General features: G+C 34.2%; 1 long non-coding RNA gene and 1 pseudogene across 1 annotated transcript; both read left to right on the top strand.

The window, feature by feature from the left end:
• Positions 1-516: 516 nt before the first annotated feature.
• On the top strand, positions 517-4789 carry LOC148762071 (uncharacterized; annotated as a pseudogene).
• Positions 4790-9592: 4803 nt separating this feature from the next.
• Positions 9593-11360, top strand: LOC148762072 (uncharacterized). The gene is made up of 3 exons (XR_016026930.1): positions 9593-9694; positions 10344-10427; positions 11285-11360. It is a non-coding gene; the product is annotated as an uncharacterized LOC148762072 (long non-coding RNA).
• The last annotated feature ends 11866 nt before the right edge of the window (positions 11361-23226 follow it).

The following is a 23226-nucleotide window of genomic DNA, read 5'->3' on the forward strand; positions in this document are numbered from 1 at the left end:
CTATGCCAAGTTCTCTAAATGTGAGTTCTGGTTAAAGGAAGTGGTTTTCTTGGGACATGTGGTGTCCGGAGTTGGAATTTATGTCGATCCCAAGAAGATTGAGGCAATTTTATAATGGTGAGCGTTGTCGAATTTTCACTGATCACAAGAGTTTAAAATATTTGCTCACCCAGAAAAAGCTTAACTTGAGACAAAGACGATGGTTAGAGTTGATTAAGGATTATGACTTGGTGATTGATTATCACCCTGGAAAGGCAAATGTTGTAGCAGATGCCTTAAGTCGTAAATCCTCGTCGTCGTTAGCAACACTTCGGAGTTCTTATTTTTCGATATTACTTGAGATGAAATCTCTAGGGATCTAATTGAATAATGGTGAGGATGGAACCTTACTTGCTAGTTTCGTTGTGAGACCTTCATTGTTGAATCAAATAAGAGAATTACAGAAATCCGATGATTGGTTCAAGCAGGAAGTTCAAACGCTGCAAGATGGAGAAACTAGTGAGTTTAGACTCAACGATGATGGTACTTTGATGCTTAGTGTCACAACTCGAAACTCTCATCGAGCCCGTGACAACCGTCGCGAAGCCTCGACAAACATTCTTCCCCCGAATGCCTTTCGAGACCTCGCAAGGCTTTTGTACCAATTTTTCTATTCTTCTCTCTTTTCTCTTTTTTTTTTGAATAATAAAATAAAATAAAAATATTAATTAAAATAATCTATTTTGATGTAAAACAATATATATATTTTTAAAACATCAAAAATTAGTTTTCTGCACATAAAAACAAAATAAATTTATACATACTGTAATATAGAAAACTGGAGTATACAATTTAAATTACAATGACACGTGAGCCCCCAAATAACTGAGAAGGCTTAAGTCTATAACCTTGCTTTCTAGGATGCAACTCCGAAATTTACTTATCGATGTAATTGACAGTTTATTGCCTATTCTGAGCCTGAAAAATATATAGGAAGAAGGGTGAGATTATAAAATCCCAGTGAGTAGACAGACATCATCAAAATAATCTAAAGTCGAGTAATAAGAGACAATTAAAATAATTCATCCCAACCCATATAAATAATTAGATTTCATTCAATTACTCAACATGGCTTATGCACTTTTCAAAAACTTGGCCCTTGCCAAAAATCCATTCTAGGGGATACCCCGCGAAGGCAACTTACCCAGACCGCCAAGGCTATTTATTGTCACACACACAAACACATTTCTCCTCTGACAACACAGCCGTTCCTTGGCGTTGGCTGAGTCCCAGTTTCACGTGGTGGCCAGCGTGAAGTGTACTCAAATCCTACCTCGGGAGTTATCCTACGCGCCTCTCCAATCGAGGTAAGCTCAATAATTGAGAACCGTGCCCCTCTAATTAGGCTGACTCACGGAACCCCCGTCACTGCAGTGCCCACTTTATAATCCACCAACCAATAAAATCACAATAGTATGACATGGCTTACTTAACACATTCAAGGCAAATCAAAACAGTTCACATGTTCTTTAAATCATAAAAATAACCAGTCATACCCACATTTATCATAAGCCATTTAATGTAAAATCATGAATAAACAACACAATCATAGTATAGGTCTCCAATTACTCTATTTTTGAAATCATTATTAAATTTTCAAAAATATTATAAAATTATTTTATAAAATCCCATTTTCCCATAAAACATAATAATTTTCCAATTAAACCATTTTTCCATAAAATCACACAATTAAAGAAATCTACTCTAGATAATTAAGCCGATAGTAAGTTTACTCACTATACTAGGAGTAGATATACTCCTATTCTCGATCCTCGGGTGTAGTCTTTTACCCGTATCAGATAGCTCACCACCTATCCACAATACATGACACAGAAAATTCAATAATTTGTGTCAAATTAATATATATTATTTCAGGCTCTTATCCATGCGTATGCACTAGATAGGGTGTGAAATGTTTGGACAATAGCTTAATCACAGTGTCCGACCTAACTCGCCTATACACGGTGTAAATTTCTAAAATCTCCAATTCAACTCCAATTCCATCCATTTCAATTTCAATTATCCAATTATATCCACAATACCTCAATGACTGTGAATGTGGTCCAATTTATCAGTTTGGACCACAAATTATGCTTTTACCCCTAATGGGTAAAAATTTCAATTTTTTTGCACCAAAAATTCCCATTTAATTTCCAACCTCATAATTCATCATTTTTCCATCTAATTCTCTTAAAATAAAGTCAACCTCATCCTCACACCATTGGCTAGATTCGGCCTATAGAAATTCATGGAGAAAATGAATATTTTTCTTGTTGTTTTACTCATAAACATGCTAAACTAACACTAAACACTAACATAGTTCAAAATCAAATTAATCTAACAACTTTCTCTCTCTAAACCCATATGATCAGATTTGAATCCATCATCAAAACACATAATTTAACCATGGAAAATAAAGAGAAATGCATGGAAATGATAGATCTTAAGCTAAGCTTGAAAAATCATACCTTTAAACACTTGATTCTTTGAAAAATCACACTTTTTCTTTGAATTTTCTCACTCTAGGGTTTGTTCTTATTTCTCTCTCTCTCCTGCTGGTTTTGGCTGACCCTCCAAATGAAAAATTCTGGAATTTTCAAGCCTTTTAATAGGCTTAATAAAATATTATTATTTTATTTACCTTTTGAATATTTTATTATTTTATTTTTTTCTAGCCATCTTTTTGACTTTCTTTTTCTACCACTCAATCCTCTTCACTTATCCATGTCTTCCATGAAATTTCTAGACTTTTTCAAAGTTTTGGTGGAGCAAATTTTTAAAAATTACCCTTTTGCCCCCGTAAAAGTGAAAAATTACATTTTTGCCCCAAAAATTGAAAAATTACCAAAATGCATAATTTTCACTCCTTATACTCATATCATGCTCCATTTAATCAAATTTGATCTAAATTCTCTCGAAAAATTCAATTTCATCCTCAAGTGGTAAAATTACCATTTTGCCCCTATACTCTAAAAATATCGAAAATTCATATATTTTCACTGCTAAATCTTCCAATTGTACTTCAATACTCATATCATACTCAAATATGCCAAATGGGTCTAAGAAAATCTTTTTTTTTTAAAAAAAAATTCCCATTTTGTCCTCATATTGCAAAATAACCATTTTACCCCATAACCGATCAAATTTCCTGATTGATTCCAAATTGATCCTCGAACTCTGAATCACCATTTCAAGTAGATTTTGGGGTTTCAGAACTCTCAAATCCCTTTTAAATTTTTCATTTGAACTAGCTTGAGGTATAAATCAACTTCACAGCACATCTAGGGGCAATATTGTCTTTTGTCGATTTCTCGGGCTTCCTCAATATACAAACATTCTATCGAGCATGTGAATAACATCATAATTATTTTACAAAGCAGGGTTTGACACTTAGAGACTGAATTTGTGTCCCTAAGGATGATCAGTTGAGATGAGCTATTTTGGAGGAAGCTCATTCTTCCGCCTACGCTTTACATCCCGGAAGCACCAAGATGTATCGAATTATTAAGAAAAGTTATTGGTGGCCGGGTATGAAACGAGACATAGCAGAGTTTGTAGCAAAATGTCTCACATGCCAACAAATCAAGGCGGAGCATAAAAAATCATCAAGTACTCTTCAGCCTTTACCGATTCCTGAATGGAAGTGGGAACACGTGACTATGGACTTTGTATTGGGTTTACCGGGAACACAAAGTGGGAAGGATGCTATTTGAGTGATTGTGGATAGACTGACTAAGTCCGCACATTTCTTGGCTATCCATAGCACGTATTCTATTGAGAAACTGACGAAACTTTATATAGATGAGATTGTGAGATTACACGAAGTTCCAGTTTCTATTGTGTTAGATCGAGACCCTCGGTTTACTTCTCGATTTTGGCCGAAATTTCAGGAAGCTCTCGGAACTAAATTGAGATTTAGTACTGCCTTTCATCCACAGATTGATGGTCAATCTGAGAGAACTATTTAGACCTTGGAGGATATGTTACGGGCTTGTGTCATTGACTTTATTGGGAGTTGGGACAGACACTTGCCATTGGTGGAGTTCGCGTATAATAATAGTTTTCAGTCTAGTATTGGGATGGCACCATACGAGGCATTGTATGGAAGGAAGTGCCGAACTCCACTTTGTTGGGATGAAGTAGGTGAGAGGAAATTGGTGAATGTGGAATTGATTGATCTGACAAATGACAAAATCAAGGTTATCAGAGAGCGGTTAAAGACAGCTCAAGATAGGCAAAAGATTTATTCTGATAAGTGAAGGAAAGATTTGGAATTTGAAGTCGACGATAAAGTTTTTCTTAAGGTTTCTCCTTGGAAAGGTAATAATTTGAAAATTCCAAGTATTAAATCTTATTTGATTATACTATTGTGATAATTTGTGGTATTTATTGGATAATGAAAGGTGTGATTCAATTCGCGAAGCGAGGAAAGCTCAATCTGAGATACATTGGACCCTTTCGTATCATTGAAAGGATTGAGCCAGTGGCTTACAGACTTGAATTACCCTTGTAGTTAGATCGTATTCATAATGTCTTCCACGTCTCAATGTTGAAAAAGTATGTCCCCGATCCCTCCCACATCTTAGAGACACCATCGATTGAGTTGCATGAAGATTTGAAGTTCGAGGTGTAGCCTGTACGTATTCTAGATCGAAAAAATCGAGTGCTAAGGAACAAGAGCATTCCAATGGTGAAAGTATTGTGGAAGAATGCTCAAATGGAAGAAATGACGTGGGAAGTCGAGGGCTAGATGAGAAACCAATATCCACATCTTTTCTTCGAATCTGGTAAGTGAAATTTTGAGGTCAAAATTTTATTTTAAGGGGGTAGTGCTGTCAAGCCCGACCTTATAAAATATTTGTCATGACATACATGTGATGGATAACATGTTTGTATGCTAGGAGAGTCCCAAAAAATTTACAAAAGTAGGTATTGTACCTAGAGGTACAACAAAGTTGATTTGAGCCTCGAACTAGCTCAAATAGAAATTTTAAGGTGAAATTAAGAGCTTCATAGTCCAAGGATGACTCAAAATGGTAATTCGGAGTTTGAGGATTAATTTGGAGTCAAACCAAAATTTGCGCTATCTAGGGGCAAAATGGTCATTTGCCACCTGGGGACAAAATGAAAAATTTTAGAAAAGATTTTTGTGGCCCCATTTGACTTATTGGAGTATGATTTGAGGTTTAGAAGTGAAAAATTTTAATTTTCGGTATAATTTGGAGTATAAGGGTAAAATGGTAATTTTGCCACCTTAGGGGCAAAATTGTAATTTTCCACCATCAGAATATTTGTCCAGCACATGGTCTTCCCTTATCCTCATTTTTGACCTTTGACTAATCATGTGGTGGAGATAAAAGGTTTAAAATTTTTAAAGTTTTAAAAATGGACCAATAAGAAAATGACAAGTGTCAAGCTTAGGATATTTTATTATTTAACTTAAAAATCAGCATAAATCAGCCCATTACTCTCCAAATATTCGGCCAAGTAAGGAAGAGAGGGAAAGAAAGGAAGAACAAACCCTAGGTGAGGAATTTCAAGAGAAAAAGTGTGTAAAATCAAGGAAAACAAGTGAAAAAGGTAAGATTTTTCAACTTAAGCTTGAAATCAATTTTCCTTAAGCATTTCTCCTTATTTTCCATGCTTAAATTACATGTTTTCATGATAAATTGATGGCTGATCAAAATGGGTATGGAGAGAGAAAGTTGTTGGATTGATTTGATTTTAAGTTATGTTAGTGTTTTTAGTTAGTTTAGCATATTTAGAAACAAAACAACAAGAAAAGAATTTATTTTCTCCAACAACCATCAATGGCCGAATTTACCATGTGTTGAGTGAGGATGAATTTGATTTTTATTCTAGGAGAATTGGTTAGAAAATGATGAATTATGGTGTGGAAAAGTAGTAGAAAAAATCACGGTGTTAATGCACCATTATTGGCCAAATATTTTAAGAAGAAAAGTGAAGATAGTTTTGCCAAATTTTAGGTTATTTGATTTGAGTTTGGTGAATTAAGATATTGGAAAAGAATTGGAACAATTTGGAGTAATTTGGGATTAAATTGGACGTGTTAGTAATTTAATCGGGTGATAAAACGAATTAGGCCAATACCGGGTTTAGATAGTTACCAGTGCATTTTTGCATTCCATATCATGCATTAGTAGTCTAAATTAATTTAATTTCAATTTAGTACCAATGTGGTGAATTTCTCGATTTTGTACTATGTCAAGGTGGTAAGTCCTCCGATAAAGGCAAGGAAATTGCACCCGAGGACCAGTAGTCTGAGTATTTCGAGAATCTGCACTCTAGACATTGTGAGTAAACTTACTGTCATTTTAATTATCTAGGGTGGTTTTTAGATGATTTCATGAATTCTATGGAAAAATGGATTTAAAAAGGTAAATTTTCATGTTTTATGAATAAATGTGTTTCAATGAAATTAATTTATAAATTGTTTTGAAATTAATAATGATTTTGAAAAATAGAGTACACGGAGACTGTTAATTGTTGCAATTCGATTGTTTAAATTGATTAGCTTATGATAAATCGGACATGATTGGCTAGTTGGCAATTGTATTGAAATACGAATTGTTTGGTTGCCTTGAAAGACTGTAAATTACAAAAATTGCCATATCATGTTATTGAGTTTTATTGTATGGTGGATTATATATTAATTAATCACTGCAGTAGGGGGTTTCTATGGACCAGCCTTTTAGAGGGGCACAATAAACCCCATTATATTCTTACCTTGAACGAAGAGGCACGTAGGGTATCTCTTGGGGTAAAGCTTAGGGTTTACTTCATGCCAAACCACCACGTGAGGGGGAACTCAGCTAACGCCAAGGAACGGTTATGTTTTCAAAATAAAAACATGATTTATGTGAAATGTGAATTTTTAACAGCCTTGGCAATCTCGGTAGGATGCCTCGGCCAAGGTGTCCCCGATGATGAATTTATGGCACAAGCCTAGTTTTTATAAGATTCATAAGCCTCTTTACGTATTTTGAATGAAATGTATTCTAGTGATGTGATCCAATTTATGATAATTTACTTTATTGTCTCCATGTACTCAACCCTAGATGTTTATGATGATGTCTGTTTACTCATTGAGATTTTATAATCTCACCACCCTCTTTTCCACCCATTTCAGGCTCAGTGTAGGCTGTAGATAGCTGATAGCGTCGAAGGCTACAGTTGACTCGACTACTTCAAAAATTGTAGGTTCATAGCCTTCTTTCACTTTTGTCATTTAGGGGCCCACTTGTTGTTGTAAATTAAATTTCATACTTTAGTTATCTGTACTACTGTATGTAAGAATTTATTTTGTTTTTACTTTGATAAAAAAATTAATTACACAGTGTTCTAAAAATATTATTTTAAATTGGAAATGAGATACCGATATTAAGCTTTGTGGGGTCTCGGTTGGCATTCCGAAAAATGAGTGTCTATTGGGGTACCGCGGCGGTTGTCATGGGCTCGAGGGGAGTACCAGGTCGTTACATTTGATGAGTTGTATAGATAATGTAACGATTAATAATCTTATCAAAAGATGATTTATGGCGATCTAAGGAATTTTGGAGAAATAGTTAAGAGAATGTAATCTATAGTGTGATTAAGCCATATGAGATGGATTAATAGGATTAAGAAGATTGAAATTTCCTAAATGCAAGGTAAGCATGAAGTATGTGGAAATAATTGAAGCCATTAATCTTCCCTAACACTGAGGATATGTACAGGAATGAATATGGCATGTTAATGATGCCGTAAACTACACAATAGTGTTTGAGGATAGGAAGAATGAATGAAAGTCGAGAAGTTTGATATGGAGTGAAGTAATAAGATAGTGATTCGTATACCTAAATAAGTATAAAATTCGATCGAAATTGGTATGATTAAGATGGAGTTATGTTTCAAGTTTAATGATAGTAATAGAAACATGCTTGGTGTCTCGATATAAGAGATCATAATTGTGAAGGTTACTGTTGATCTGATTTTAAAGGATAATAATAGACATAAGTGAAGTACTCGAGTTGAATTTGAGGTAAATAAGGTGAACAAATCGAAATTCCCTATAAAGAGGGAGGACATAAGAAGTCAAGCATTAAATGAGAAAACAATACCCCATATTTTCTCTGAGTTCAGTAAATGAAATTTTGAGGTCAAAATTTTATTTTAAGGGGGGTAGTGTTGTCAAGCCCGACCTTATAAAATACTTGCCATGTCATTCATGTGATTGGCAATATGCTTGCATACTTGGGTACCTCGAAAATCGTTAAAGGACGACAATGTATCAAATGGTACAATTAAGTTAAATTAAGCCTCGAACTAGTCCCAATAGAGATTTTAAGATGAAATTGAGAATTTTAAATTCCCAGAATGACTTAAAATGGTGATTCAGAGTTCGAGGACCGATTTGGAGTCAAATTGGAATTTTCATGACCTAGGTGCAAAATGGTCATTTTATCACCTAAGGTTAAGACGTGAGTGTTGGATGAATTTTTTTACTAAGATTGATCATTTGGAGTATAATTTGAGTTTGAGAAGTGAAAAATTTTAATTCCGACATTTTTCGAGCATAAAGGGTAAAATAGTCATTTTGCCACCCCAAGGGCAAAATTGTAATTTTACACCACCCAACACTTGTCCAGCACATGGATTTTACCCAATATTATCATGAATAATTGAGAAAATTTAAGTGGTGGAGAGAGATTGCTTAATGGCTATGTCAAGCCCGATCTTATAAAATACTTTCCATGTCATTCATATGATTGACAATATGCTTGCATACTTGGAAAGCCCTGAAAGAAAAATCGTTAAAAGACGACAATGTACCAAATGGTACAATTAAGTTAATTTAAGTCTCGAACTAGATCAAATAGAGAATTTAAAATGAAATTAAGAATATTAAAGTCCCAGAATGGTTTAATATGGTGATTTGGAGTTCGAGGATCAATTTGAAGTCAAACTAGAATTTTTACTGTCCAGGGGCAAAATGGTCATTTGCCACCCAAGGACACAATGGGAATTTTTAGAAAAGAATTTTTTTGGCCCCATTTGACTTATTGGAGTATGATTTGAGTATTGGAGTATAATTTGAGTATTGGAGTATAATTTGAGGATTTGGCAGTGTAAAAGTTTAATTCCAGTGATTTCTAGAGTGTAGGGGCAAAATCGTAATTTTGCCACCCGCGGACAAAATTTGAGATTTTGAGAGAATTTAGATCAAATTTGACAAATTGGAGAATGGTATGAGTATAAGGGATGAAAAATATGTCTATGGGCAATTTTTCAATTTTTGGGGCAAAAATGTAATTTTTGACTTTTACGGGGGTAAAAGTGTAAATTTCAAAAATTACTCCACCAAGACTTTGGATAAGTCTGAGAATTTTACCTAAGCTATGGATATGTGGGACAAGTGTATGGTGAAAATTTGGAAACAAATGGATGGCTAGAATTTAAGGAATTAATAAAACATTAAAAAAATGAATAAAATAATATTATATTATTTTAGCCTTTAAAAAGGTAAAAAATTCCGGAATTCTCATCTTCTTCAGCTGTCCAAACCAGGGGAGAAAAGGGAAAAAAAAAAAACAAGAATCCTACCTGAAAAATTTGGAGAAAATCAAGAGAAATCAAGAAATCAAGCATTAAAAAGGTAAATTTCATTGATTTTCCTTGTGATTTTCACTACCCATGCATTTTTTTCTCATTTCCATGCAAAATTAGAAAGTGGGTATGGACACCCATGCTGGCCAAACCTCCATGGATGAGTTTTGAGCTTGATTTTTGGTTGATTTTAATTGAATTAAGTGATTTTAGTTAAGTTATATTGAAATATAGCAAAAATAAGCTAGAAATATAATTTTCTCCCATTGAAACCCATTATGCTGAATTTTCTAGGGGAATATTGGCTGCTGATCTTGATGGTTATTTGAGGAATTATGATGAATAATGATGAATTATGAGCCTAGAAAAATAATGGAAATTTTCGGAGCAAAAATACAAATTTTTACCCACTAGGGGTATTTTCGTAATTTGTTATCGGGACTGATAATTTGCACCACACTGAGGGACATTAAGTCAATTTGGGTGCAATTGAGGTGTAGAAACTGAAAAAAATTAATTTGGAGTTTAAACGGACGCGTATATCAATTTATCGGGTAAAAGACCGAAATAGGCTAACACCGCATTTAGGCAAAAATTTAGACATTTTTGCATTCCATATCAAGCATTAGTAGTCTAAATTAGTTTAATTTCAATTTAGTACCAATGTGGTGAATTTCTCGATTTTGTACTGTGTCAAGGTGGTGAGTCCTCTGATAAAGGCAAGGGAATTGCACCCGAGGACCAATAGTCTGAGTATTTCGAAAATCCTAACTCTAGACACGGTGAGTAACCTTACCATCATTTTAATTATCTAAAGTATGTTTTTATTCGGTTTTGGTGAATTTTATGAAAATGAGTTCAAATGGTAAATTTTTATGTTTTGTAAACAAAATGAGTTTAAATGAAAATATTTTATAAATTGTCTTGAAACGAAATAACGATTTTGAAAATAGAGTAATTGGAGACCACTGATATGTTGTAAATTTAAAATTGAATTAATGGCTTATGTTATTGTATTGGCATGACTGGCTGGGCTGTGTTTTTATGAATTATATGAATCGCTTTATTTTACCCTTGCAGGCTGGGTAGTAATATATTAGCCCTGTCATGCTGTCAAAATTTTATTGTATGGTGGGTATGACCTGCTGCAGTGGGCTGGATTCTGTGGACTAGCCTATTAGAGGGGCACGGAATCCTGTTATATTTTTACCTCGGTTGGAGAGGCGAGTAGGGTAACTCCTGAGGTATAACTTTTAGAGTTCACTTCACGCCAAACCACCTCGTGAAGGGGAACTCGGCCAACGTCAAGGAATGGCTATGTTTTCAAAATAAAAACATGACTTTCTAATAGCCTTGGCGGACTCAGTTGGGATAGCCCTCGGCCAAGGTATCCCAAATAACTGAGTATGATAATAATTTTTGGCATGAGCCAAGCTTTTTAAGAAATTCATAAGCCATACTGATTACTTGCTTTAAATAAATTGATTTCATTTGGTTGAAATAAGTTGAAAGATGATAAATTACAGTTTGATGAAATGTTTTAATAGTCTCCTTTTACTCGACTTTAGATATTTTGAGTGATGTTTGTTTACTCACTGGGATTTTATAATCTCACCACCCTCATTTCCACCCATTTCAGGTTCAGAATAGATTGTAGATAACTGATATCGGCAAGGATTACAGTTGAACTTGCCACATCCAAAGACTGTAGGTTCATTTCTTTTGATACTTTTGGTCATTCGTGGGCCCGCGTGTCACTGTAAATTAAATTCTATACTTTGGTTATCTGTATTACGGTATGTAAGAATTTATTTTGCTTTTACGCTATAAAAATTATTTATGCAGTGTTCTTAAAATATCGTTTTATGTGAAAATTGAATATTTTATTGAATGTTTTTATTTTATTATAACAGTCATAATTCCATTTTAAACGAATGTTTTAGACATCCAAAATTATTTTTGATTAAGAAATATGTGTTTTCCACTTACATACTATATTTTTAGATGATTTTTGAGATTTTTGGGATAAATGACAAAAATACCCCTGTGAGACGAAAATTATTATTTCATTTGTTTAAGTTGGAAACAGTTTAAAATCTTTTAAAATGTGGTATTTGGAAACAGCTACCCACAGGGGAAATGAGAAGCTGATATTAAAGCCTTGCGGGGTCTCGGTTGACATTCCGGGTAATGAATGTAAATTGAGACGTCGCGGCGGTTGTCACGGGCTCGATGGGAGTTCCGGGTCGTGACAGGCTAAGTATGACACATGGACCAATGGAATGGTGACATGTGTCAAATTCTTATCCATTTATTATTAGCTTAAAAATCAGCACAAAATCAGCCCATTTCTCATTCATATGGCCGGCCATAGCAAGAACAAAGGGAGAAAAGAAAGAACAAGAACCCTAGGGTGAAAATTCAAGAGAAAAATTGGTGGATTTCAAGTAATCAAGCAATCAAAGGTAAAATTTCTTGATTTTGACTTGTGATCTACCTTTCCCATGCATTCTTTTGCATTTTCCATGGTTGAGAATCAAGTTTTCATGATGAATCCCTTGCTGGCCAAACACCTAGGAGAGAGAATTTGATGATGATTTGGTTAGATTTTAATATATTTTGGTGTTTTTAGTTAGTTAGTGATGTGTAGCATGAAAAGCCAACAAGAAAAATTCATTTTCTCCCATTACCCATCATTGGCCGAATTTTCCTCGTAGAGTGTGGATGGTGGATTTGATTTTATTTCAAGTGAATTGGTTAGGAAATGATGAATTATGGTGAGAAAATCAAGTAGGAAAAATCATGGTGTTGATGCACCCACCATGGCCGAAATTCTCAAGAGAAAACGTGGAGATGATTTTGCTAAATTTTATGTTATTTGACTTGTGTTTGAGGATTTGGAGAATTGGAAGAAAAATGGAGTTAATTGGTGTTGAATTGGACATATTGGCCAATTAATTGAGTGATAGATCGAATTAGGCCAATACCGTATTATTTAGGTACACAATTAAATTTGTGTAAAACACCGTGTGTAGACAATAATCTGAACAATTTGCATCCCATTTCATACATTAGTATAAAGCCTGAATTGGTTTTATAACAATTTAGCACAATGTAGTAAATGGCTTATTGTGCATTATGTCTAGGTGGTGAGCATTCTGGCAAAAGTAAAGAGATAGTACCCGAGGATCAAGAATCGAAGTACTTAGAATTTGACTCCCGAAATAGTGAGTAACCTTACTATCGTCTTAATTATCTAAAGTGATTTTTATCTGATTTTGTGATTTTATGAAAAATGAGTTTAAATGGTAAATTTTTATGTTTTATAAACAAAATGTGTTTAAACGAAATGATTTTATAAATTGTCTTGAAATTTAATGATGGCTTTGAAAATAGAGTAATTGGAGACCATTTGATGTAATGTGAATTTATGTTTCTAATTGATTGGCTTATCATAATATTGGCATGAATGGTTGAATTGGCAAATGTGCTGAAAATGTATGAATTGTTGATGTGCCTTGAAAGGCTGTAAAATAAAATAATTGTCATATCATGTTATTGAATTTTATTGATTGGTGGGATAATTATTAGCTTACTGCAATAGGCGGGTTCTGTGGACCAACCTATTAGAGGGGCACGGAATCCAGTTATATTTTACCTCGGTTGGAAAGGCGAGTAGGGTAACTTCCGAGGTACAACTTTTAGAGTTCACTTCATGTCAAACCACCACGTGAGGGGGAACTCAGCCAACGCCAAGGAACGACTATGTTTTCAAAATAAAAACATGATTTATGCGTACATAACTTTTTAATAGCCTTGGCGGACTCGGTTGGGATAGCCCTCGATCAAGGCATCCCTGATAACTGGGTATGAGAATGATTTTGGCACGAGCCAAAGTTTTAAGAAATTCATAAGCCATGTTGATTACTCGATTTATATGAATTAATTTTATTTGGTTGAAATGAGTTGAAAGGTGATAAATTATAGTATGATGATTTATTTTATCTGTCTCTATTTACTCGACTTTAGATATTTTAGATGGTATTTGTTTACTCACTGGGATTATATAATCTTACCACCCTCATTCTCACCCCTTTCAGGCTCAGGATAGTCGACAGATAGCTCATTTCGTTGAGGGCTACAGTTGGACTTGCATCCTCAAAAACTGTAGGTTCACAATCTTTCTTACTTTTGGTTATTCGTGGGCCCATGTGTCACTGTAAATTAAATTTTATATTTTGGTTATCTGTATTACAATATGTATGAATTTATTTAGCTTTTACGCTACAAAACTTATTTACCGGTAACTCTTTAAATATTGTTTTATAAGAAATAGAATATTTTATTGAATATTTTTATTATATTCAAATGGTAATAATTTCATTTTTAAATGAAGGTTTTAGATGTTTAAACTTATTTTTATTATGAATTATGTGTTTTATACACGCATACTACAATTTTAGCTGGTTTCAAGATTTTTAAGGAAAAATGACCAAAATGCCCCTGTGAGAAAAAAAATATTTTTCTATTGTTTTGATTTGGAAATAGCTTGAAATCTTTTAGAATATGAAATTTGGCAACAGTTACTCATAGGGGAAATGAGAAACTGATATTAAAGCCTTGCGGGGTTCCGGTTGACATTTCGGGTAATGAGTGTCGATCGGGATACTGCGACGGTTGTCATGAGCTCGAGGGAAGTACTGGGTTGTGATAAAGAAAGGTGAAGTCTTGGGCCACCCAGCCCGATTTGGAAGTGCTTAAGTGAAGATTGTGCACTATAGTGGCATGCCGGAGGAAATGATGAGCGACTGACAAGTGGAAATAGCGATGTAATATCCCGCTATTATGAGGTGAGTAGGGGTGTCCATTTTAAAATTTTCGTAAATATATACCTATACGTATGATTTGTTTTAAACGCGAAAATTGTGGATAGCATGTGTGGTAGCAATCTTAGGAAATTGTGGCTGCAAATTATGTTTAGAAATTGTTTTGAATATATATGTATAAATTATATGTAAAGTGTTTTGAAAATCGGGAAACAAGCCCTTCGCACTGTTTTGCCTCAAAATCTGTGCCTTATATTTGTGTAGTGTGCATTCATGATTATATTGCTTATTCACCATGCAAATTATTGTTTTGAAATTCATGCATAAATATATTCTGAGAAAATGATAGATTTTATCATACCCTGTGTTGAATGCTTTGGAAATAATTTTGAGATGAGCTTTTAAGGACATAAAAAAATTGCAAAATGGTTTTACAAACCGAGAGATTCGAGAGTAGGACGGTTGTCACTTCGATTAAGTGTGACCCTCGTGCACGAGTGAGCTCTAGTTAGAGAACCTTTAGGTTGCTGACGAGCGATTAGGCATGGCGGGGACCATGGCCTATGATATATGTATGCGTGGCTAGGCCACCAGATGATTTCGCAGTTGCGACTTCTTGATTATCCGATGTTAGCCAACATTGTTGAGACTGCCATGGCATGTGGGATCCAGTGGAGCAAGGCTCTCGGAGGTTATTACATGGTAGCGGGATCACAGATTTTATTTGATTTCCTACTCGAGACAAAAATCTCTTTGGGTTTTCAGACTCTTATTTCTTGCATGGTGACAACGAAATTATACGGTTTCCGGCAGCTCCCTTGGTTTTACTGTTACATGAATTTTACCCTTATGTGCGAGGAGATTTGCGAACTATGTATAAACCTTGTTACTATTTGGTTTCACCGGAGCTTGCTCAACTTTATTGATTTAATTTGAGTATTACATGAGATAATTTCGACTACAAAGATCTTTTACGAGCATAAGGTTTAAAATGATATTTCACTGATTTAGTTTGAAAATGGTTATTAACTTTCTCGCTGCATAAAAGTTTACTTACTTGATTTGATATACATTATGGTTGATTACAACTTACAAGAGATTCTCGATATTTTCTTTATATATATAAGGCACAAATCTCCGTTGGAATTAAATATTTTTATCTACTATTGCAATTTTATTATTCAAAATCTCTACCTTATTGCTTGTTTCCCATCTACGCCCTACTCGTAGAGCCGATGATCACTGTGTAAAATCTGACCCTATAAACACATGTCATGATATACATGCACTGAGTAGCATGTTATTATGCTAGGAAAGCACCTAAGAATAGACGAAACCCGGTATCGTACCTAACGGTACACTTGAGTTGATTTAACCTTGAACTAGTTTAAATAGGAATTGTAGAATGAAATTTAATATTTTATAGTCAATGAATGACTAAAAATGATTGTTCGGAGTTCGAGGGTTCATTAGGGGTAAAATTGAAAATTTTGATGTTTAGGGGTAAAATCGTCATTTTACCACCTAAGATAATAATTTGATAATGGAGTGAAATTTTTGACCAAGATCAACTATTTGGAGTATAATTTAATGATAGGAAGTGAAAAAGTTTAATTCAAGTGATTTTTGGAGTGTAGGGGCAAAATCGTAATTTGACCACCCGCGGACAAAATTTGAGATTTTGAGAGAATTTAGATCAAATTTGACAAATTGGAGAATGGTATGAGTATAAGGGATGAAAAATATGTCTATGGGCAATTTTTCAGTTTTTTGGGCAAAAATGTAATTTTTCACTTTTATAGGGGCAAAAGTGTAAATTTTAAAAATTACTCCACTGAGACTTTGGATAAGTCTGAGAATTTTATCTAAGCTATGGATATGTGAGACAAGTGTATGCTGAAAATTTGGAAACAAATGGATGAAATTTTAAAAATGGGCCAATGGGAAAGTGACACGTGGCATTTTTTTTAATGATATAATATTATTTTAATGAAAAGTCAGTCCATTTAAACCCCATTTTAAGTGCTGGCCGGCCATAAGGGAGAACAAGAGAGAAAATAGAGAGGAAAGGAAGAAAAAAAGAAAAACCAAAGAGAAACAAGAAAATTCAAAGGGGAATTCACGTTTTTCGCCCGTTTACGCGTCTAACGGTAAGATTTTTCGTCTTTAGCTTGATTTCTACCTTTCTTATGCCTTTGTTTCCATTTAGCATGCTTGAGGAGAGAGATCTAAAAGTGACATCAAGGGCTAGATGAAATTCTAGGGGAGAGATTTTGAAATTTTTAGGTTTTGATTTTTAGTTAAATTGGTAGTTTTAGTTAGTTAAATGTGTTTAGAAATTAAATTGGGCAAGAAAGCATTAAATTTTCACAATACCCACCCTTGGCCGAATCTGCAATGAGGTACAATGATGATGATCTGATTTTTATTCTAAGAGAAATGAGGAGAAAATGATGAAAAATGGTTAAATGTGATAGAAAAACAAAGTAGAAAATTTACCGAGTTAATGTCCCATTTTTGGCCGAATTTTCCAAGGAAGAGAGTGAGCTGATTTTGGTGATTTTAGAGGAATATTGGCTGATAATTAATGGTTAGAAAGGTTGGAGAGAGAATGGGACAATTTAGAGCTAAAATGGAGTGCATTAGCAATTTATCGGGTAAAGTGCCAAAAATAGGTTAATATCACGTTTAAGCCATTTTTGGCTATTGCATTTCATACCATGCATTAGTATAGGATTTAAGTCAAATATATAGTGATTTAGCATTAATGTGATGAATTGAGTAAATTTTTACAATGTGTCTAGGAGGAGAGCCTTCCGGTAAAGGCAAGGAAATCGTACCCGACGAGTAGTTATCGGGGCACCTAAAAAGCAATTAGTTTGTACAAACGGTGAGTAAACTTATTATTATTGTAAATTATCTAGAGTTTATTTTTAAATGCTCTTTATGTATTTTATGAAATGAAAATGAGATTAAAACGGGATTTTTGATATTTTACAAATAAATGTGACAAATAAAGATATATTGGGTTGATTGTGAAATTGAGTAATTGGAGGCTGTTAACTGTCTTAAAAATTATATACTTTCCTATGAATGGCTTATAAGATATGAGTATATGTGGCTATATTTTGTAAGTGTATTGGGAAATTTATGTAAGCTGTTTTTACTATGCAGGCTGGATAAATAAATAAAAGCCACGTTATACTGTCGAAATTTTATTAAAATTGGTGGGTTAGTCACTGAGTGACGGGTTTTCGTGGACTGCCTATTAGAGGGGCACGGTAAACTCGGTTATATAGTTACTCCAGTTGTAGAGGCGAGGAGGGTAACTCCCTGGGTAATATTAGAGCTCACTTCACGTCGAACCCCCACGTGAATGTGTAACTCGGCCAACGCCAAGGAACGACTTGTTTTAAAAATAAAAATGTGTTTCACATGTAAATGTTATAACAACCTTGGCGGACTCGGTTAGATGCCTTGACCAAGGTATCCCCGAGGATTAGTTTTGGCTTGAGCCTTGTTTTCTTTTATAAAAGACATAAGCCTTAACAACTGTTTTGGGTAAATTACAAATATTTTATGGTTTAAGAAATAAATTGAAAACATTATGAAATGGTTTGTGATTTGTTGTTTTAACTTGCCTCCCTGTTACTCGCCTTTAGATATTTATGATAATGTTTGTTTACTCATTGGGATTGCAAAATCTCACCCACCTCCTTTCCAAACATTTCAGGTCTGTGGTAGCTTGTAGATACCCTATTTTGTCGAGGATTCCAGTTGACATCTCTACCACACAGACAGTAGGTTTCTAGCACCAACACTAGGTGTATTTTGGGCCACTTGTCATTTTAACCATTATTGTACATTATAATTTAGTAAAGTTTTGTATGTATAAATTTATTTTACTTACACATTACAAAAGATTTCTTACACGTGTTTCTATAAATATTGTTTTATATAAAAATGTTATATTTTAATCAATATTTTGAATAGTGATATTTGTCTATAAATCCTTTAAAAAAAATTTCTTTGGATTTATTTGAGCCGGAAACGATCGGTAATTGTTTTAAATGGAATGTTTAACAACGATTGCTCATAGGAAAGGAAAGAAACTGATATGTAAGCCTTGCGGGGTTCCAGTTGGCATTCTGAATAATGAGTGTCAATCGGGATGTTGCGGCGATTGTCATGGGCCCGAGAGAGGTTCCGGGTTGTGACACACTGAGTCTGTGAGACTCACACATTTCTTTTTCCCCTTTTTGTAGACAAGGATTAGCTTAACGTGTAATCATCGGCGTGTATGGTCCACCACAAATAGGTAAAGGCATCTCATAGCATTTTATCTTGAGTCGCTCCGCTGTTAGAGGTCGAGTCGTAGCACTTTATTTATTAAGTTGTAAATGGATATTGATTTTGTTATAAGTAAATAATTGAAGAATGTGAATTTCGATGTATATACTTGTAATTAAATGGTTTAAAGCTTGAATCAATTACTATGATTATGGTTTAAATCATGGTATGAGAGTATATTGTTTTTAGTATCAATATGGAATAGGATCGTATATAGTGAAATAACGGGCATTTCGAGTAAGGCTTGTTCGGGACTTGATGGGTCTTTCCCGGAGGTCTCGGACGTCAGTAGCAACCAAGGAGGGGTCGTTACAAGAAGTTTAAAAGTTAAATTTCTCAAAATTGAAAAAGAAGGCTATTATTTTGATAAAATATTGAGAATAATTATATAAGATTCTAAAACCTTGTCTTTATAATTATATAATTTGTGTTAATGACTAATAACCATAAATGTTGGTTTATATAGAATATAAATCTATCATGGCGAATAGTTTGTCACTTAGAAGCACACTTGATGCAAACAAGTTGACAGGCCCAAATTTCAATGACTGGTATTGTCACGACCCGGAACTCCCATCGGGCCCGTGACAACCGCCGCGACGTCCCAATAGGCACTCATTACCTCGAATGTCGATCGGAACCTCGCAAGGCTTAGCATCAGCTTCCGCATCTCCCCAGTGAGCAACAGTTATTAAATCTCATATTTCAAGAAATCATAAGTCATTTCCAAATCAAAACAATAAAATATTATTTTCTGGCTCACAGGGCATTTTTTTCATTTTTTGTCGAAAATCTCAAAACTTGCTAAAAATGTAGTAGGTAAGCAGAAAATATATATTTAGTGATTTAGAAACAAATTAAGTAACTAAAACATTCATTTGAAGTGAAAATTTGACCATTTGAATATAATAAAAATATTCAATAAAATAAACTATTTTCTTGTAAAATGATTTTTATAAAGCTATCGGTAAATAATTCTTATAGTGTAAAAGTTAATTATATTCATATATACTATAAAGCAAATAACCAAAGCATAAAATTACTTTTACAACGACACGTGGGCCCCCAACTGACCAAGAAGGTGTAGGGCTATGAACCCTTATTTTCTAGGATGCAACTTCGAGATTAATTCTCGTCTTAATCAACTATCAACAAACTGTTCTGAGCCTGAAAAATGGATAGCAAGAGGGGTGAGATTACATAATCCCAGTGAGTAAACAATTACCATCAAAAGCATCTAAAGCCGAGTAGATGGAGACAATATAAAAACATTATATCTCAATAATGTTCATAATGCAAAATTTGTTTCAATCTATACCAAACAATTTCTTTTCATCAAAATTTCCTTGGCTTATGAGTTTCTTAAACTTGGCCCCTACCAAAATCATTCTCGCAGGTACCCTCGTCAAGGTATCCCACTGAGACCACCAAGGCTGTTAGATGACCCATACCCATAAACATGTTTTTGCATTTGACACACAACCGTTCATTGGCGTTGGCTGAGTCTCACTCTCACGTGGTGGCCCGAACATGAGGTGCACTCAAATCTTACCTCAGGAGATACTTCATCCAACATCTCCCCCCGGAGGTAGTTATATAATTGGGTTACCGTGCCCCTCTCATAGGCAGTCCACGAAAAGCCCACCACTGCAGTGACCGTTTAATATACCACCAGACCCATAAAATTTTCAGTAGCATAATATGGCGAATAAAATTTAATCCAGTCTACCGAGACCAATCCAAAACCGTTCATATATTTCATGCCAACCCCAAAAATTTAGCCATCATGCTACCATAGTGTCATAAGTCACAATTTCAATAACATATAAAATCATAAATTTTAACATAGTCTCCATATACTCAATTTTTCCAAAACAATATTTGATTTCAAAACCTGTATAAATATCATTTTTATTAAAAAACATTTTAATTGGAAAATATAATATTTTATAATTTAAACTCACCCTCCAATAAAAGCATCAAACAAGTATAATTACTCTAGATATTTAAGACGATAAATTGTCCACTCATAGTATTAGGAGTAGAAATACTCTTATTTTCAGTCCGCGGGTACAGTCATTTACTCGTATCCAATGGCTCACCACCTAGCCATAATCCATGACACATATTCCAATTAAATTATGTCTAACAGTCATAAGCTATTTCAAGCTCGATATATATGCATGATATGAAATGAAAAATGCACGGGTAGCCATCTAGATCCGGTATTGGCCTAAGTCGATTTTTCATCCGATAAATTGGCCAATGCATCCAATTTCACTCCAACTTACTCCATTTCTTTTCCAATCCCTCAATTCACCAAGCACAACTAATTAACACACAATTAGGCAAAATTTATCTTCACTTTTCTTCTTGGAACTTTCGGCCAACAATGGTACACTAACTCTGTAATTTTTCCTACTTAATTTTTTCTCCATAATTCATTAATTCCTATACCAAAAACTATTATTTCTTAATCAAATCACCTAGGATAACATTCCATTCTTCCTCATTATTCACTTAGAGAATTTAGCTATTGATGGGCACTAAACCTTTGGTGGTTTTCTTCACTTGTTTTCATGCTACACATCATTAATCACCTAAAAGCACTAACATACCTAAAAATCAAACCAATCCAAGATTATTCTCTCTCCATACCCATTTTGACCAGCCATGAATTCAGCATGAAAGCATGCTTTTCAACCATGGAAACTAAGGGAAATTGTATAGGGAAAATAGTTCATAAACTAAAATCAAGAAATTTTACCTTTTTTCACTTGATTTCCTTGAAAATCCACACTTTTCTCTTGAATTTCTTTCCACCTTGGGTTTGTTCTTCCTTTTCCCTTTGTTTTCTTTGTATGGCTGGCCATAATGAAGAGAAAATGGTGGTGTGGGCTGATTTTTATAGTTAAATAATATAATAATTTAAACTTGCCACATGGCATTCCATGATTGGTCCATTTTTTAAATTCTTATCTTTTAAGCTTTAAATCTCCACCACACATTATTCAAGGGTCAAAAATGATGATGGGTGAAGACCTTGTGCTGGAAAAATGTTCTGGGGTTGCAAAATTACCGTTTTACCCCCGAGATGGCAAAATTACCGTTTTGCCCCCGGGGTGGCAAAATTACCATTTCACCCCTATACTCCAAATTATACCGAAATTAAAATTTTTTCACTTCTAAACCTCAAATCATACTCCAATAAGTCAAATGGGGCCAAAAAATCTTTTCTAAAAATTTTCATTTTATCCCCAAGTGGCAAATGACCATTTTGCCCCTAAATAGTGAAAATTTTGATTTAACTCCAAATTGATCCTTGAACTCCGAATTACCATTTTGAATCATCCCTGAACTGGGAAACTCTTAATTTCACCTTAAAATTCCTATTTAAACTAGTTCGAGGCTTAATCGACTTAATGGTACCATTAGGGGCAATATCATCTTTTAACGATTCCTCGAACTTCCTAAATATGCAAACATTCTATTGAGCATGTAAATGACGTCGTAATTATTTTATAGAATAGGGTTTGACAGGTATCACAATATCAAGATTGTCTTGAAACAAGAGAAAAAGGCTTTTGTCCTAGATAGTCTTGTTCTCGAGAAAACTATCGATGATGCTACAAATGAGGAAAAGAAAGCCTATAGAGTTTATATAGATAATCTCAATCAAGCCACATGTGTGATGTTGGCTAGTATAGCTCCAAATCTTCAAAAGAATCATGAACCTATGAACGCTCTAGATATTATCCTAAACCTTAAAGAAATGTCGATAAGGAAAGTCTCACAGAGAGATTCAACATTTCAAGAAAATTGTTCGTATTTAAGTGCCTAAGGGAAGCTTAGTAAGGCCTCATATGCTTAAAATGATAGGATATATCACTCGATTTGAGCTGTTGGATTGGTTTATGGATCATGATTTGAGCATAGACCTTATACTTTCTTCGCTATCAGAGAGCTATTCACAATTTGTGTTGAACTTCAATATGAACAAAATTTAGGTAACCTTATCGGGCTTATTGAATGTGCTCACATGGGCTAAGAATACAATTACAAAAGAGAAACCTTCAATTCATCTTATCTCTTCTAAGAAAAATAAAAATAACAAAAGAAAATTTTCTAAGAAAGACAAGGATGAAAAGGCATCAACTTCGAAAGGTATGAAGCCTTCTAGAGGAGTGAAGAAGGACACGAACAATGAAAAATGTCATTTCTATGGCAAACTAGGCCATTAGAGGCACAATTGCTAGGATTATCTTGAATCCATAAAAGGGAAGAAACAAAAGGAAGCTTCCACTTTAGGTATGAATCACATGATGATTTATTTTTCACTACTTGGTATATGGTACCTTACTCTTTATTAATGGTTTTATATGTATGACATATTGAAGGAACTAAT

Source organism: Theobroma cacao, chromosome 6, assembly GCF_053813885.1.
Source record: "Theobroma cacao isolate CCN51 chromosome 6, ASM5381388v1, whole genome shotgun sequence".
NCBI classification, from domain to species: domain Eukaryota; kingdom Viridiplantae; phylum Streptophyta; class Magnoliopsida; order Malvales; family Malvaceae; genus Theobroma; species Theobroma cacao.